Here is a 17,084-nt window from a genome sequence, read left to right as displayed (position 1 = left end):
TTTTACTCATTTCTCCAAGAAAAGTCCAATAGACACTGGTATAAGAGCAGGGCAGCCATTGTAATGACAGACTCAATGGACATCAGAGAAATGAATAAGTTAATAGTTCATCACTCCTTCTTGAAAGATACTTGCTAACAGTGGACAACATCCACAGCAGACAGTTCCTGATTAGATTAAGTTTAAGACTGCTAACATTAGCAAGAAACGGAGCAAAAGAATATGGTGGTTCTTATCTGTCACTATATTGCTTGTATGATGGAAGGTCAAATGAAATTTGAATGGATTGTGTCTTTTTATTTAAATTCTAAATAAATAAAGTTGAGAAACAATCCCCTCAAGTTCATGCTGGTGGTCACATGGATCCTTCAAAGGAACATGGAATTATTATTTTTGTCTTTGCTTTATGTTTGTTTTACCATTTGAGTGTTCAAGCAATTTGCATCACAGGCCTTGACAGTAAGAAGCAAGATACTCTGGGGCTGATTAAGAGTTTGGCAAAGGGTACTCTGCTGCAATGGCAACAGATTACCCTCTTTGCCAAACTGATGGTCCGTCCACCTGATTTTCAGATGGGTGGACCTTAAATATCTCAGCGATAGAGACTACTCTGATGGAGCATGATTTTTGCAAATAAATTCTGCTCAATTCACCCGTGTGTATATTTTTAATAAATACTAATGTTTGAAACCAAAACACTAAACCTGTTATTAAAATGTACCACACAAAATGTGCAGCTAGCTCGACAGATGACTTTTTCTAGCTAAAAAAATAAATAACATGAAATAGATCGTGTTAGATCATAATGTATTAATTGAGAAAGTGAGAATGATTGCTAAATTAATGTTAAATGAAAATTATCCTGTTTGTCCAATTGAATGTTATGTCTTCTGAAGTGCAGAAACGTGCTTTATTCACAGTAGAAATGCTTCATTCTATGTGAAAGTTTATTTAAGCTTTAGAAATAATTTCTCTCTTTTGCTAAAATATTTTACTCGTTAGGAATACTAGGGGATGTGCTTCTGTACTCCTGTCCTTGTAATGTTTCAAATGTTTCCTTATAGTGTAGATATTAGTTTATTTCTGAATACACTTTATAAGTTCCTGCCCGTCTCAAATGAGGGATGTAGTAAACTCAAATAAAACTGTTTGAACATGTTTATACAAATGTAGCTGTAGTTCACCCTCTTCCTCTCTAGGAAGTTATACTATTTTAGACAAAGCATGCTTAATGAATATTTGTAAAGTAATTGTCAGGAGATCATCTTCCTATACTCATTGTCCAATGGAGAGACTTGTAGAGAGTTGTAATAGCATTTTATCAGAGATTAAGAAAAACTGTACTATAAAAGTCGACTGTGGGAAAGTGTTCTTCGGCTCGTTCACAAGATTGGTGACCTGACCCTGCGTTTGTGGTATGCTGTATGCTGTGCTGATTCCTGATCACTCTGGCTGGCATAAACTGTGAAATCTTAAGTGACTTTCCTAAAGACTTTGCACATCATCGGCTGGTGATGTTGCTTGTGCTATACCCTAACGACCGTGGGGTTAACTTTTCTGACTAATTGCAAACTGTGCATTAGTATTTCCGTTTTCGAGAGGTTCGTAAGTGAACTGTGTTATGCTGATGCTTCCTCTCTCTCCTATATATCTTATGTTTTGATGATTTTGGATATTCAACCTGTTATGCTTGTTGTGGAATTAACCTGTAACATTGAGAACTAAGCGATGATAAACTATTTTGTACTTGTGATTGACCATTCATATTTTAAATAACAAAGAGAAAATATATAGAAAAAGAATAGTGTTTGTCTTTATTCATGCATTATGAGTTATTTGACACATTACTGTTGTTTATTGATGTATAGCTTATTCCTTCATTATAGGTCCTCATGACTAAGTCCCTATTAGCTCTACCAAAGATCCATCGGAGGACCTTTGGTACTGCTAATTGAGTAATAATTACTTATGGGCCTGTCATTAGAGTTACGCTTCTGTTAGTTTTATAGTGATTGGTGTGGGACGTAAAATGAGAAGAACCTACACCGTTTCCGCTGCCTCAACTCCATCTCAGTCGCTGAAATATTTCTCCAACGGTCCGATGGAGTAATGGCCAAGGGTGGTTTAGCCATTCAACTGTCTGACCGATTTAGAATGGGTGGTCCAATAGCCAAGTGTTACTCTTCCTTATTGCCAAGAAAAATGTGGAAGTAAGTGACAGTAAAACCATTTAAATGGCCTTTGGGTCATTACTTTTTGTTTTTTTCAGAAACAAAATCTCTCATGGGAATTTGCTTTTTTAAAAACAAAAAAAAAGGAATGGCAGCAGTTCCTGCCAATATTTAAAGTTGGCTTTTCGGGCTAACGGACAACTCCAAATTTGGCAGGCAGAGTATGCTCGGTATGGTGGGAGTAAAGTACTTTGCCATACCTACAGACTTACCTCCACTCACCAAGCTCTATATTAGCCCCTCTGCTCTGAAGCACCAATGTCTTAATAACTTAGAATGTATGAGTGATTAAGGTCACTTAGTAAGTAATTTGTAATAAATTAATATTATTTTTTATTTCAATGTAACACTGTATTTGATTTAATGTAGTGATTTGATTTTCCAGTTTTTGTGTTTCTTCTACTTGCTTATTAAATGTATGATTAACACAACTAGCACTTACTCATCTACACAGTTGTTTGACTGTAGGCTGGTGTATCTTTCCCTCTAACCAGTTAATTACCGATATCTCAGCATCAGTATTGCTAGATGATTCTTAGTTGGAGTGGTCAGAATGAGCTATGATATGTGGTATTGTAGTCTGTACACCTGGGTACCTCATGTTGCTTTGCCAAACTATTTTCCTCATGCTAATTTGGCCAGATTTTCCTGGTGAAATATTCTTAGGGAAAGCAACTTGGAAGTGTGCTTGACATGTTATCCTGAGTCGGGCAAAAAAAACATTTGCGTTTAATCAGAATTACCAGGCACCTGACAGTGAAGAGCATTATCTTTACTTCAAAGTTCAAGGACGTTACAAACACCCCCCCCCCCACTCTCTTCAGGGATTACGGTGTTAAGTCTTTTTTTTAATGAGGAACAGAAGAAAATAAATAATGACCCCCACACCCAGGGAAAACTCACTTTACGCATGGGGCTCATTAGCTATTTGTTTTTCAATATCAAACTCCAACTTTGGGGGTTTGTTTTTGAAAAACAAAAACTTTGTTGTGCTTGTTAAATCAACAGCAATGGCGGCAATTTCAAAGTACAGAGCAGGGCCGGACTGGGAGGCTGGAGGGGTGGGGCACCGGTTCTGCAGCTGTGGGGGCTGGTTTTGTTACTGGGGGCCAGTTTTGGAGCAGTGCTGTAATATTAGTCCCTAGTAACAAAAGCAGGCAGTGCTTCAATAGGGGTTGGTCTGAGAAAATTGCCTGGGCTTCTTTGAGTTTCCAGTCCAGACGTGGTACAGAGATCACCGCTGACGGGCAACAGTTTGTCACAGTGGAAGGCGTAATCTCCTCTGCCACCCCAACAGACTGCACTTCCTCTGCCAAACTCTAAATATAACCCCAAGTCTTTTTGCAGCGGCAAAGCATGTGATTTAGAAAATGATAGGCTTTGCAACATCAGCAATGCAGGTTAGAACCTATAAAGGACACACTGTAGAGGGAAATTGCTTTCCAATTTGCAAAAGGCCTTTGTGATCAGTCACGATTAAGGAGAAGGGGGCGTAAAAGGGACATACCTCCTCTCATCTCAACTTGCAGTAAAACGTATTGGAAATCTCCCCTTCCTGCCACTGTCCAGCTGTCACCTGACACCAAGCCATTCGGGTCCAGTGGACAAAGGATTGCCCTCCACCCACAGGCTGGCACTGGGCATAAATGTGAACCCAAAAATCAAATCAATAGAAAGAGAACTCACAGGTAGGTCGAGTTACGTATCTCAAACCATCCTATTCATCTCCCAGACCTTCCTAGAGGGGAATCCTTTCTATTTTTAAGAAGTACTTTCACGCACTAGAAATACCTATTGGCATGCTTCATCATCGAGTGGGCTCAACCTTGCAATCAAGGGAATTGTTAATAGTGGGAACTGAGAAACTTTAAAATTGCCTTGTGCTTCCTCACCTACATTTTACTGTGTTGAAGGGTGCCTGTGCATAGTTTAAACATGGGTGATGTTCATAAAGAAAACAAGTGTTCCCTTGTATCTAATACTAGCTCTGCATCTTTCAGCCAACCAGCTCAGCCCAATGGGTCCCATGGCTTTCCTTAGGACCAAAGGTGCGGTCCCTTTTTTGGTCTATTGTATTAATTATATCTTAAAAGGGACTTACATCCCGCCTTCACTTCTTATTGGTCCTTGTGCTTGTCACTTTACTTTTTCTATTTCTATTGGTTGTAGGTGTTCTACTTTCTTCTTCGTATGTTTCTCTTATCAGTTTCCCGTCAGCAAAGTACTGCTTTGGTGGAATTTCTTTTAAGGGTCTCAAGCAACTGTGGTAAATATTTAATTACCTATACTATTTTTGATGTGGTAAAATCTAATAAGAATAACTCAGTAAAATAAGAGGCAGAATCCGTGGTATTAGAGGTTCTGAAAGGGCTTTATTCCTCTACAAAGGAATTACAGTTCGAACTGCAGGCATCATATTCCATCACCACGGAGGTTCAGGAAGGGAAGGCAATACATTATTGACAGGTAATCATATTTATATGAAAAGAATAACATTAAGACAGATGCAGGAGGCGTAACAGCTGATAGTACAGATAAAAGTACACATACGTAATAAAAAAAGGCGTACATATAGGCGTAACTAGAAACGTCATTATACATGATGTCACAAATGGGTGGATCCATAAGAGAATCCTGCAATGTCAGCAGAAATACTTGGCAGAGATGCGCGCGCAGCCGCATGACGTGTGATTGACGTGCAACTAGAGGGTGAAGGGGACTTGACATTTAGCTCTACATATGGAGACAGAAGTCTGGGGGGTCAAGTCAACCTAATCCTAAATCATATCTAATATCTTATGTTTAAAGAACTGTGTTATCCAAAAGGAAAGGTCTCTCAGACGAAATCTATTCTATACTGACTGTTAGTGCGTGTACAAGCGTCTAAGTGTCTACATGAGATGCGAAGGGGCAGGAATCTTTCATGGTAACAGGGCTATGAATTATTTGCATGAAGACAGAGAAGCCATGGCCCCTTGCTCGGTAGCTGGAAGAATGTTTACCTAAACTACTAGACAGGAATGCATTGGATGAGGAGCGGAGCAGATAATCTTGAAGGTGAAATACAGTTTTTGGCAGGCAAACAGGCCGAGTCAGGCACCGTTAGCCGCGCAGGGAGTAGGACAAAGTTCATGGATACAGATGCGAGCTCAGACTGGAGCTGTCAAAGGTAGAAGGCAGGAAAAGGCTTGATGGCAGAATTCAGGGCCTACTCGCCTGAACTGCAAAAATGGAGTAAATGAACCATATAAAGTCGGTGGCCTTTCATACTTAGGAATGGAATATCCGGCCCATTCATGGCGGATCTGAAAGAGGACATGTTGACGGTGGACGCACATGTGTTTGCGTCTTCATAACTGGAACTGGAGGGAACATACATGTACTTGTAGCATATACATGGAGCCGTTGGGGTCTAAGATAGGGGACATAACTGATCACAAAATTCATATTTCCTCATTCCCTCCTTGTCCCCTACGGACCCTCAGGAGATATCAATCTTCATCAATCCATCGATCTGTTCATATAGCATCATTTGTTCTTCTTTCTTCTTCCGGGATCTTGAGCGAAAACTTGGATGTGGAATACACGATGTGGCACACAGACCACAAATCGCTGGCCCACATTGTAGACATAAGCAGCAACTGAATAGTATGAGAAAGCCAATACCTAGGAAGGATAGGATCCTCCATCCCCAGGCTGACAACACGCTCCAGAACCAACCGGACCAAGTCCAGGTCCCTGGACTCTGGTGTATCTGGCTTACAATCTTATGAAGACGAGTTATGGCTTTATATACAGATGGCGAGTTTTCTGGTATGAATACGCAGCAACTTGATCCGATGACCCTACAAGCTCCGCCCCTATCGGCCAGGATGACGTCAAGGACAAGACGGTTTTGGAGAACAACAATCCGCATCGCAGACTGCTCCTCTGTTAAGTTGCCTAAGGCGGAAGTAGTTTCATTTACTACTGCTTCGAGGGTTCTAGTTAATCTACGTATCAGCTTACTATTGGTGACTGTACCTATATAGGGAAAGAAACCTTTATTGAAATCTGTATATTTTTCCCATGCCGTTTCAGTGTGATCGACAATTGGGAGATCTCTCCGTTCTCTATTGTGTACTAAATGGATATTTCTGTGATAATCAGGAGGGGCTAGGAAAACAGGTGGTAGAAGGAATGCGATGTAACAGGTACCATCCCAATCTAGAGGCAAACGTATATATGCAGTCTGACCACATACGAAGTAGGAATGACGGGAAGCTCTAAATGTAGACTTGCCTTGATCACTGAATTCTATTACAGTGGTGCATTTACTATGGCCCATGTGTATTGAACCATTCTTTCGTACACATAATTCACCTTTAACTGGAAATACTGACATAGCGGGCAAGATTAATGTAGCTTCGGATTCAACATTCAAAATCATGAGATTAAGTGTAAAGTTACCTAATCCATATACTTCATTTTCTAGATCAGTTCCTGTTCTTTTGGGAAGTCCCTCCTTGTTAGGGTAGCAGACTTTAAGTAAAACTAGGTTCAGGGTTCCCCATACCCAATTGTCTTGATAAACTACTGAATTCGAATCTAAGGAATTAATCAAACTAAACCATGCTCCATAGGAGCCATTGTGCGTAAACGGATATGGAAAGAGAGGCAGAACTCCCTTATAGTTCTGATAGGGAGGGAGTCGGCCACATATCCAACAATTGGTAGCATTGCTGGTCTGATGAGAATGATGTAACATACTAATGAAAGTGTTATTGCGCAGCGCAAATCTATAGGACAACTCATGCGGGGGTAATTCGCTAAAAGAATGTTCAGCAGTAACATTGTAAGCACGTTTAGAAATAGGATAATACATATGAAGCAATACACTAGTCGTGATGATCAGAAGACTTAGAAAAAACAAAATTAATAATGTTACTGTGCAGTGACTACGAAGTGATTTACAATACACATGCTTTTTAAGCTGCATCTGTCGATTTCTTTCTCTATTCCGGTCTAGAGGATACATGTCAGAGACAAATTCAACCGATTCACCTCGGAGAGGACTTAAACAATCAAACTGTCTGACTTGCTAGACCTTAATTTCAGTTTATAAAGTTCAGTTTCCATTGGTTCAACCAAGGGGAGCTTTGAATCAGTCTGTGAAGGAATGCAAGGCTGAGTGTTCACATCGGACGGTAGTCCATAAAATTTCTTGATATGACTCGAGTGTAACCACCCTTTACGTCCCTCGATCTTCACGGCTGTCCTTGTTGTTAGCAGAACGAGTTTAGGCGATTTCCACCTAGGCTCCAGTTGGGTCTTCCGGTCGAAATTCCGCACCAGAACCAGGTCACCTGGAACCACGTCATGGGGCTTTACCTCTGTGTTATCGGGAAAGGCTGCAGCTACCTGTGAACGACAAGATTGTAGTGCAGACATCAAGGAAGCCAGGTAATCTGTCAGCATATTACAGTCAACATCAGTTATTTTACGGGGTATAGGCGTCCCCCACATATTTGGTGGTCTACCGAAGATCACCTCATACGGGGATAGCCCTGTTCGAGAATGTGCTACCATTCTCATGTAAAAGAGTGCAACTGGTAGGGCTACTACCCAATCGACACCTTTCTCTCTACATATTTTAGACAATCTAATTTTCAGAGTTTGATTATGGCGTTCCACGAGACCTGCTGCCTCGGGATGTCGGACACAGTGGAATTTCCATTGGTAACCTAACAAAAGTGAAACGTGTTTCATCAATTCGGATGAGAACGGCTGGCCGTTATCTGAGTAGACAACACGTGGTAAACCGTACCGTGGGAAGAATTCTCGAACTAACTGTTTGGCAGTAGTCGGGGCAGTGTAATCTGAAACCGGGTAGGCTTCTGTCCAACGGGAAAGAGCACATACAACTACGAGAACATATTTGAATCCTCGACATCGTTCCATCTGGATATAATCCATCTGGAGAACTTCAAAAGGGTGATCAGGAGGTTGAAATCCACCCTGTTCTACGGGAATGCTTTTACCTGGGTTAAACTGACAACATATCATACAGGTACGAACTTTTTGTTTCGCTGCGGCTCGTAAATGTTTGTTGAACCAGATGTGTTGAATGCTATCTAGCATAGCTTTTTCTCCTAGGTGTGCTGGACTATGTATTGTGTTAATAATAACTTGAACCATGGAGTCAGGAAGAAACCATATAGATTTTTCCTTCGTCATCCATCCTTGATCCGTTTGGATCCCTCCTAATTCAGTCCATTTCTTTATTTCTTCTGATGTAGCATGTGTCTGTATGTCAATTATATCAAGTGCGGGATCCTTAACTGTCATGCAATGTGTCGGTGTCGGAACTATTGTCTTTGTCGTGTCAGTTGTGTGAGTTTGAGCAGTCTCTTTAGCTGTTCTGTCAGCTAGGTCATTACCCTGAGAAATGATATCGGTGACTTTCGTATGGGCTTTGCATTTCATAATCGATATTGCAGTGGGTAGATGAATCGCATCTAATAAAGCATGAATGAGGGGTCCGTGCTGGATGTGGGCACCGTGAGAAGTTAAATAACCTCTCTCTCGCCAGAGGACTCCGAAGTCATGTACAACTCCGAATGCATAACGTGAATCTGTGTATATGTTGACTTTCTTATTCGTGGCTTGAATACAGGCTTGTGTCAGAGCGATGAGCTCTGCTGCTTGAGCTGACAAAGTGTTAATACAATTTGTTTCAATGACTTCAGTGTCTGTTGTGACTGCATACGCGGCCACTAACTCTCCTGTATTTGTTCTCATGCATGAACCATCTACATACAATGTCAGGTCTGGATCTGACATTGGGACATCTGTCAAGTCTTGTCTGGGTTTCGTCGTGATAGTAATAACTTCAATACAATCATGTGCTAATGGGTCTGTTCCGTTGACTGGCAAAAGTGTGGCAGGATTTAATGTATTACAACGTCTGATTTCTATGTGTGGCTGGAACAATGTCAATTCGTAACCAGTAAGTCTTGCTATAGTCAAGTGTTGTGTTTGCGTTCGGTTCAGAAGAACCTCTACTGCATGTGGTACTTGTACTGTCAATGGATGTCCTAATACTATGGCATCGCTTTGTCTGATTGCTAAAGCTGTTGCTGCCACTGATTTCAGACACGCAGGAAGAGCCTGCGCTACGGGATCTAATGTACTAGAAAAATAAGCACATGGTTTGTGTGATCCTGCTTGGTCCTGAGTGAGTACTGACAAAGCAGTACCTTCGCGTTCTGTAACAAAAAGTGTAAAATGCTTACTGTAACATGGTGTTGCTAAAACAGGTGCTTGACATAAAGCTTTCTTTAAGCTTTCAAAGGCTTGTGTATGTTCTTGAGTCCAAGGGAGGACAGTCGATGTGGCTGCCTCCTGTGTTGTCAACTGAATGAGTGGTTTTGCTAGAAATGCATATTGAGGGATCCACTGCCTACAGTATGAAGTGAGGCCTATAAAAGCCCGCACCTCCTTTTGTGTCTTGGGTGGTGGCATGTTAGCTATTAACTGGATGCGATCTGGTGTAAGCTGTCTTCCCTCCTTGGACAGCGAGTGCCCAAGATAAACAACTTGCTGGACACAGAATTGCAGCTTAGAAGGGGACACCTTGTGCCCCTTTTCGGCCAGAAACTGTAAAACCGTCAGTGATGCTTTTTCACATTCAGGCTCGCTTCGAGCGGTGATCAGCAGATCATCGACATATTGAAGCAGGGCAGTGTTAACTGGCATGTGGATACTGTCAAGTTCTCGTTTCAATGCTTGGCTATAGATGCTGGGGCTTTCTGTGAATCCTTGAGGTGCGCGTGTGAATTTAAAACTTCGTCCATTTAAACTGAACCCGAACAAGTATTGACTTTCCGGATCTATTGGGACGCTAAAGAAAGCATTCTTGAGATCAATTACAGTAAAGAACGTTGCTCCTGAATCAATAGCTGTCAGTAATGAAGAGATATCTGGGACCACGGGGTATTGTGGTACAATACATTTATTTAATTCGCGCAGATCAATAACTAATCGATATACTGGCGGAGCTTTTGGATCCGTTCTTTTGAGAATCGGAATTATCGGGGAATTACATACATTTGAGTCGGTTTCCACAACCACTCCTTGTGCTATGAGCTCGTCAATGATTTGCAGTAAAGCCACTACAGCATCTGGTGGTAATTTGTATTGTCGCATTCGTGGTAGTACCACTCCTGCTTTTAATGTGACTCGATATGGTGTAATGTTCATGCAACCAACATCAGTGGGGCCTTGTGCCCATAAATGTGTAGGTAAATTCTGCAGTCGGTGATCCATGTCTCTGGACACGTAGTGACCTTTGAAGTCACGTAAAAATAATCTTACTCCTTCCGGAGAACAACATATTATAGCTCCTAGAGCCTTCAAAGTTTTTATACCTAACAGGTTTTCTGGACATGATTTAGTAAGCAATAGATCTGTAGTTCGTGTCAATGGACCAACCGTGAGTGGAAGGGGTTGCGATACTTCATTAATGATAGGCTTTCCTGAGAATCCAAGGGAAATATTCTGTGAGCCTGAGAGGGGTGCCCCTGGAACTTCACTGCGTCGTATGGTTGTTCTGCTTGCCCCTGTATCAAGTAAAAACTTTCTGTCTTGGCCTAATAGTTCACTATGTACAGAAGGTCCCTCTTGGTCTACTGGAACCTCAATAAGGGGTAAGCCAACTTCCCTCTCTAGGCTGTTTCATGTGTATCGCTGATAATCGGGATAATCTGCTTGTGCATACTGATACATCTGTTGCGTTGTTGCTTGTGTGGCAGCAATAGGCTGCTGCTGTGTTGTAACTACGATCTGTGGTGGAGCTGCTTGTTGCGGAGCTGGCATAGATTGTGCATGTTGAGGGATTTGTTGTTGGTTCTGATCCTGTCTAGGTGGACGTGGTCTTTCCTGTGTTTTACCTGTGGCGATATTATGTTTTAAAACTGCACAATCGTGTATATAATGACCTGACTGTTTACAATAGTTGCATGTCCCTTTTACAGGACCTGCGGAATCACTCTTTTTATGACCGTCAGCGGGAACTGACTGAGCCACAAGCATTTTCATTTTCGTGTCTTTCATACGTCTGTGTTCATGTTCTTGTTCCTCTCTAATTCTATTGTGGTGATATTGCAACATTTGTAACATTTGTGACGGGGTGTTACCTTGCCAGGTACTCTCGAATTTCAATACTCTATTCTTAACTTGGGGCAGGGAATTTTCAACTAATTTTGTCACAAACAGATGTGGATATGACTCGCTACTTGCTTTTATGCCACTATTTATACCAAAACATTTTTCAAATCGGGAATAGAAATCACTAGTGTCTTCATCTTGCTTTTGTTTACAGGCTGAGATTGCACCCCAGTCTTCCTTTTTCGTAGTTAATAAACGTGGCAGTACCTGTACTAGTAATCCTGGGAGTGCTGTAGTCTTTTCCCCAAGCCCTGAACCTGGAGCTCGGGCCTTCTCTTCGGCTTCTAATGCTGTCCAATCTATCTTTTGGTCTCCCACCTCCCAATCTTTTTCTTTGAGTTTTTCGTAAATGCCAGCAGGCATTAATACTTTCAATATTTTCATAATGTCAGGGTAGGTATATTCTCCCATGAGTAACATGTCTTTGATCTCACGGTGGAAACCCGCTGGGTCTTTGTCATGGCTAGGTACTACTTTCTTCATTTCTAATAATTCAATTTTAGTTATAGGCGTGTACACAAACACGCGTTTGAAATTGTCATCATCAAGTTTGATAGGGTGTACTTCGCGTAAGGGATTCTGTCTGTCCATGTAATACGTCGTTCTTTCCTTGATGGGAAGTGAGACATGTTCTGGGCATACGAAAAGAATATACTGGTTTCTGAATTCTAGAATTTCTTTAATTAAATCAGTACCTGAACCTCTCCATCTATTCGTGAGTAATTCAGTCAATATGTCAGGTAAGGGACCAGGATCGGAGTGTTGGCTTTTATATAATATAAGGAGTTGTTGAATCATGTATATACCAGCTAAACGCTGTTCGTCTGGGGTAAGGTTAAAAAACGTGTGTGCTAGTGCATCATCACTGTATTTTCCGGGACTGTCAGCCCATAGGACTGCTGACCTGGCTAATTCTTGTTCATCCATAGAATCGAGCATATGATACCCCCTTCGTTCTCGGAGTAATTTATCAGCAGCTTGGAATAAGTGTTCGGGAGACCTTATATTTATTATAGGGGTTTGGAAATTTCTGCTACATTCTGGGCGTGTCGGACGTATCGGATCATTAAAACCTCTAGTATTACTATGAGGTCTTCCTCTACCTACATAAGCCATCGTTTCTAATTGTCCTGCGGCTATTTCTGATTCTTGCTCCTCCTCTCCCTCTGATTCAATTCTGTCTGCTTCTCGTCTTTCTTTATGTATTCGTTCTACTTCCTTGCGGATCTTTCGATACATGGCGATTATACACGCCTGTCTATCATGTTTCTCGTCCGATATGTTCTGACCCCATTTGGCCAGTTGTTGCATGGTATCATGATCTGCCCCGGGCCTGTCTTGGTTCCTGATCATGCAGTTTATGAAAAAACGTAGTAGTTGTCTTTGTACATCCACTTTCTGGTATTCCATAGCTTCGTTAATACTTTCTGGGCCTCGCCCTGTTTGGACAAAGTGATATATATTGTCTAGGTGTTCAACCATTCCTGGTATCGTCATTAAATACAATGTAGCTCGTCGTATACGTAGTGATGACAGTAGCAGTCTGTCCTGCTTACCTGGCACTGGATCGTATCTACAATCCACAAGATGTTCTTTAAACATGTCGGGTGTCGCTAGTTGGGGTGTACGTTGGAGTGCTAACTCTCTAAGGGTCAATTTATTTCCTCGCGGTGGCGTGGCAAAAATGTCTGTTGTACCTCCTGTAGCACCATCTGAGGGGCTGGGCAAGAAAGGATTTGTTGGACGTAAGATAGAGATTGTAGATGCGGGAAAAACGGTAGAAACGGTCGGACCTGTTGGAGCTTGTGTAGGCGTTTGTTGTTGCGGAGATACAGACGAATGCTCTTGGTGTTGGACACCATCGGCAAACGGTGTGTGTGGTATGGTATTAGCATACTCGGGAGCTACGTCATCTAAATAGGAGGAAAGGAAAACGTCTTTTGCTGTTTTGGGATGTGTTTTGGTCGGGAGCAATGGAGGTGGCAAGTCTGTCGGTATTTCCGGGGTAGCCTTAGGTAACCCTTCGGCCAGAAGAGGATACATACCATTCACAAGGGTATTTCTTTGTCTGTCTACTTGTTCTGATTTTACTCGAGTACCTTCCTCAATTAATAGATTTTCTCGGGCTTTATTTGAATTCTCCTTACTTTTCTCTCCCTGTCTGAGTGCTTTTTCTGTACGTCTATATGATTCTTTACGCCATAATTCAATGGCATCTTTCTGTGACTGTCTAGCTTTCTTTTTCCATAGTTCTTCTTCTACTCTCATGATGCAATCTGCATCCCAGGTCCCAGCTGCGGGCCACCTCTGACTTTCTGGTAAATCCTTAGTGTAGTCCACCCATAAATCAAGAAATAATACGGCGTCTAGGCCATGTTTATGATACATGAAGTACCCTGGAGTGTCCCTAGGTGGAATGGGAACAGCTTCTTCGAGTACCCCTTTTCTAGTTTTGATCTGTCTTAATTTCGAAAAGAGCGGCATTTTTAGATCCGGTTACTTAATCTTGAACACACTTAATACAATAAACACAATAATGAACAGTCATTCACACCACAATGTATAGAACGTACTTAAAACATTTAACTTTTAACATTTAATCGAACAATGATAACTAATAGGAAACTAGTTACTGGCATAATACTTAACACTAGATGAGACTGAATTATATACAAAATATACTAGATATACTGCTAAACAGTACAGATACACTGCTAAAACAGTGCAGACCGGATTTGTGTACCTAAACCCGTCTTGACCGGCACAGACTATGTGCACGTTTAAATGCCTCCCCGGCAATGGTACTCACCGGGTAGCACGGAACGGAAGGCCTCGGAACTGAACTGGACTGGACCGGACTGGACTGGACTCGACTCGACGCGGAACTTCGGAACCTGGTGGGCCTCTGTATACCTCGGATCTTGCTCTCTCAGCTAGGCTCTGGTCGGGATACTTCGCACTTCTCACTGCCTCGTCTGGGTGTTGATCGCAGCCTCAGTCACCCCCGCTTGGCAGGAGGGAGATACAGGAAATCCTGCGGGTACGCGTTGTTGTCCGTCCGGCTGTGGCAGGAGACCGGGCCTGCAACGCACCTCCGGCGCGTGAGATGAGAAAGTGTCCCTATTCGGGCGCCAATTTATGTGGTAAATATTTAATTACCTATACTATTTTTGATGTGGTAAAATCTAATAAGAATAACTCAGTAAAATAAGAGGCAGAATCCGTAGTATTAGAGGTTCTGAAAGGGCTTTATTCCTCTACAAAGGAATTACAGTTCGAACTGCAGGCATCATATTCCATCACCACGGAGGTTCAGGAAGGGAAGGCAATACATTATTGACAGGTAATCATATTTATATGAAAAGAATTACATTAAGACAGATTCAGGAGGCGTAACAGCTGATAGTACAGATAAAAGTACACATAAGTAATAAAAAAAGGCGTACATATAGGCGTAACTAGAAACGTCATTATACATGATGTCACAAATGGGTGGATCCATAAGAGAATCCTGCAATGTCAGCAGAAATACTTGGCAGAGATGTGCGCGCAGCCGCATGACGTGTGATTGACGTGCAACTAGAGGGTGAAGGGGACTTGACATTTAGCTCTACATATGGAGACAGAAGTCTGGGGGGTCAAGTCAACCTAATCCTAAATCATATCTAATATCTTATGTTTAAAGAACTGTGTTATCCAAAAGGAAAGGTCTCTCAGACGAAATCTATTCTATACTGACTGTTAGTGCGTGTACAAGCGTCTAAGTGTCTACATGAGATGCGAAGGGGCAGGAATCTTTCATGGTAACAGGGCTATGAATTATTTGCATGAAGACAGAGAAGCCATGGCCCCTTGCTCGGTAGCTGGAAGAATGTTTACCTAAACTACTAGACAGGAATGCATTGGATGAGGAGCGGAGCAGATAATCTTGAAGGTGAAATACAGTTTTTGGCAGGCAAACAGGCCGAGTCAGGCACCGTTAGCCGCGCAGGGAGTAGGACAAAGTTCATGGATACAGATGCGAGCTCAGACTGGAGCTGTCAAAGGTAGAAGGCAGGAAAAGGCTTGATGGCAGAATTCAGGGCCTACTCGCCTGAACTGCAAAAATGGAGTAAATGAACCATATAAAGTCGGTGGCCTTTCATACTTAGGAATGGAATATCCGGCCCATTCATGGCGGATCTGAAAGAGGACATGTTGACGGTGGACGCACATGTGTTTGCGTCTTCATAACTGGAACTGGAGGGAACATACATGTACTTGTAGCATATACATGGAGCCGTTGGGGTCTAAGATAGGGGACATAACTGATCACAAAATTCATATTTCCTCACAACAATCGGGAAAACAAAATAAAACCTAACAAGAGCTTAATCCTTGCTTTAAAGTTACAGCGCAGCCTGAGTGCCGTGGGCTCAGTGCGCTGTTATCACCTCGTTGGAGATCTTCTGAAGCGCTCCGGATGAAGCACCACTACCTAATGCACGGGGGCACAAGCAGGCACCCACTTGAGTGCATTGGTCATCCCATTAACTCTACAGTCCCCCCGGGCACAAGCAGGCATCCACTTCAGTACTTGTTAATTGCCTTTGACTGCTGAATTTAATACATGATCATAAAGACTTCTTGGACCAGGTGTACAAATAAAAGCATCTTTTGTTTATTTTTGATCTTTTTGTGAAGAACATAGGCTTTTTTTCAGGGCCAGAGTCATTAAACTGATTGGCTGAACCCACTGACAGAAAACAGTCGAACCTTCGGAAAGCCAGTTGTAAGTAACACACTGTATATACTGTTATTGTTCACACACAAAGAAGCCTGTGGAGGAAACATTAATCGAGAACCTTCATTCTTTCTGGACTGAACAGGTGCTACCGTGGAGATAGTCATCTGCCTTCCATGAGAGTTCAAGTGTGGAAGGCAGAAATGCTGTCCACCATTCTTCCAGCGCAGGAAAGCAATTTTGCTTGCCATGTCAGTGCTACTGAACGAGAGCTTCAGTAAGAGAGCTGACAGGACTGTGGGTACAGCCGGGCACTCCATCCCATGGATACACATATGAAACAATAACTCTACCTCTGTCTAGGGTGATCAGCAGGGGCGGCTGGTGACATTTGAAAGTGGTGTGACGGTAAACTTTTTGTTGGAGTGCATCGTGGCGAGCGAGCGAGCTCGGCCACCTTAGAGGGGGTTCGGGGGTGTTTTTCCCCCCCGAGAAAATTTTGAAAAAAAAGTGCGTAAAGGGTGCATTTTCAAGCAAATTTGAGAAGCACAGAGACTAGAGCTGCAAACACACATAGAGCCCGCTGCAGAGAGTATGTTCTTAGGTGAAGTCCTGCTGAAACTAAAATGCATTAACATTATAATCTCAGTTTCCCCACTTAACAAACAGAGTCATCCCCAGAAAATGAGTTCCCCATCCTGTTTCTTCAATACATTTTCAGACAAAATTAGGAACATTCATAGACCATCCACACATCATTAAGCACATTGTAAAAACAAAAAAAACCATCACGTACAATAAAGCACAAATACACACACAGAGTCGCACATACAGACATACATACCATAACACACACATATAGACATACACAGGCACATCTTGAGACTCAACATAATGAAGAACATGACAAAGCGACAGAGGGA

The sequence above is a fragment of the Triturus cristatus genome, chromosome 7 (genome assembly GCF_964204655.1).
Source record: "Triturus cristatus chromosome 7, aTriCri1.1, whole genome shotgun sequence".
In the NCBI taxonomy this organism is placed as follows: domain Eukaryota; kingdom Metazoa; phylum Chordata; class Amphibia; order Caudata; family Salamandridae; genus Triturus; species Triturus cristatus.
Note: the sequence above shows the minus strand (reverse complement) of the source record.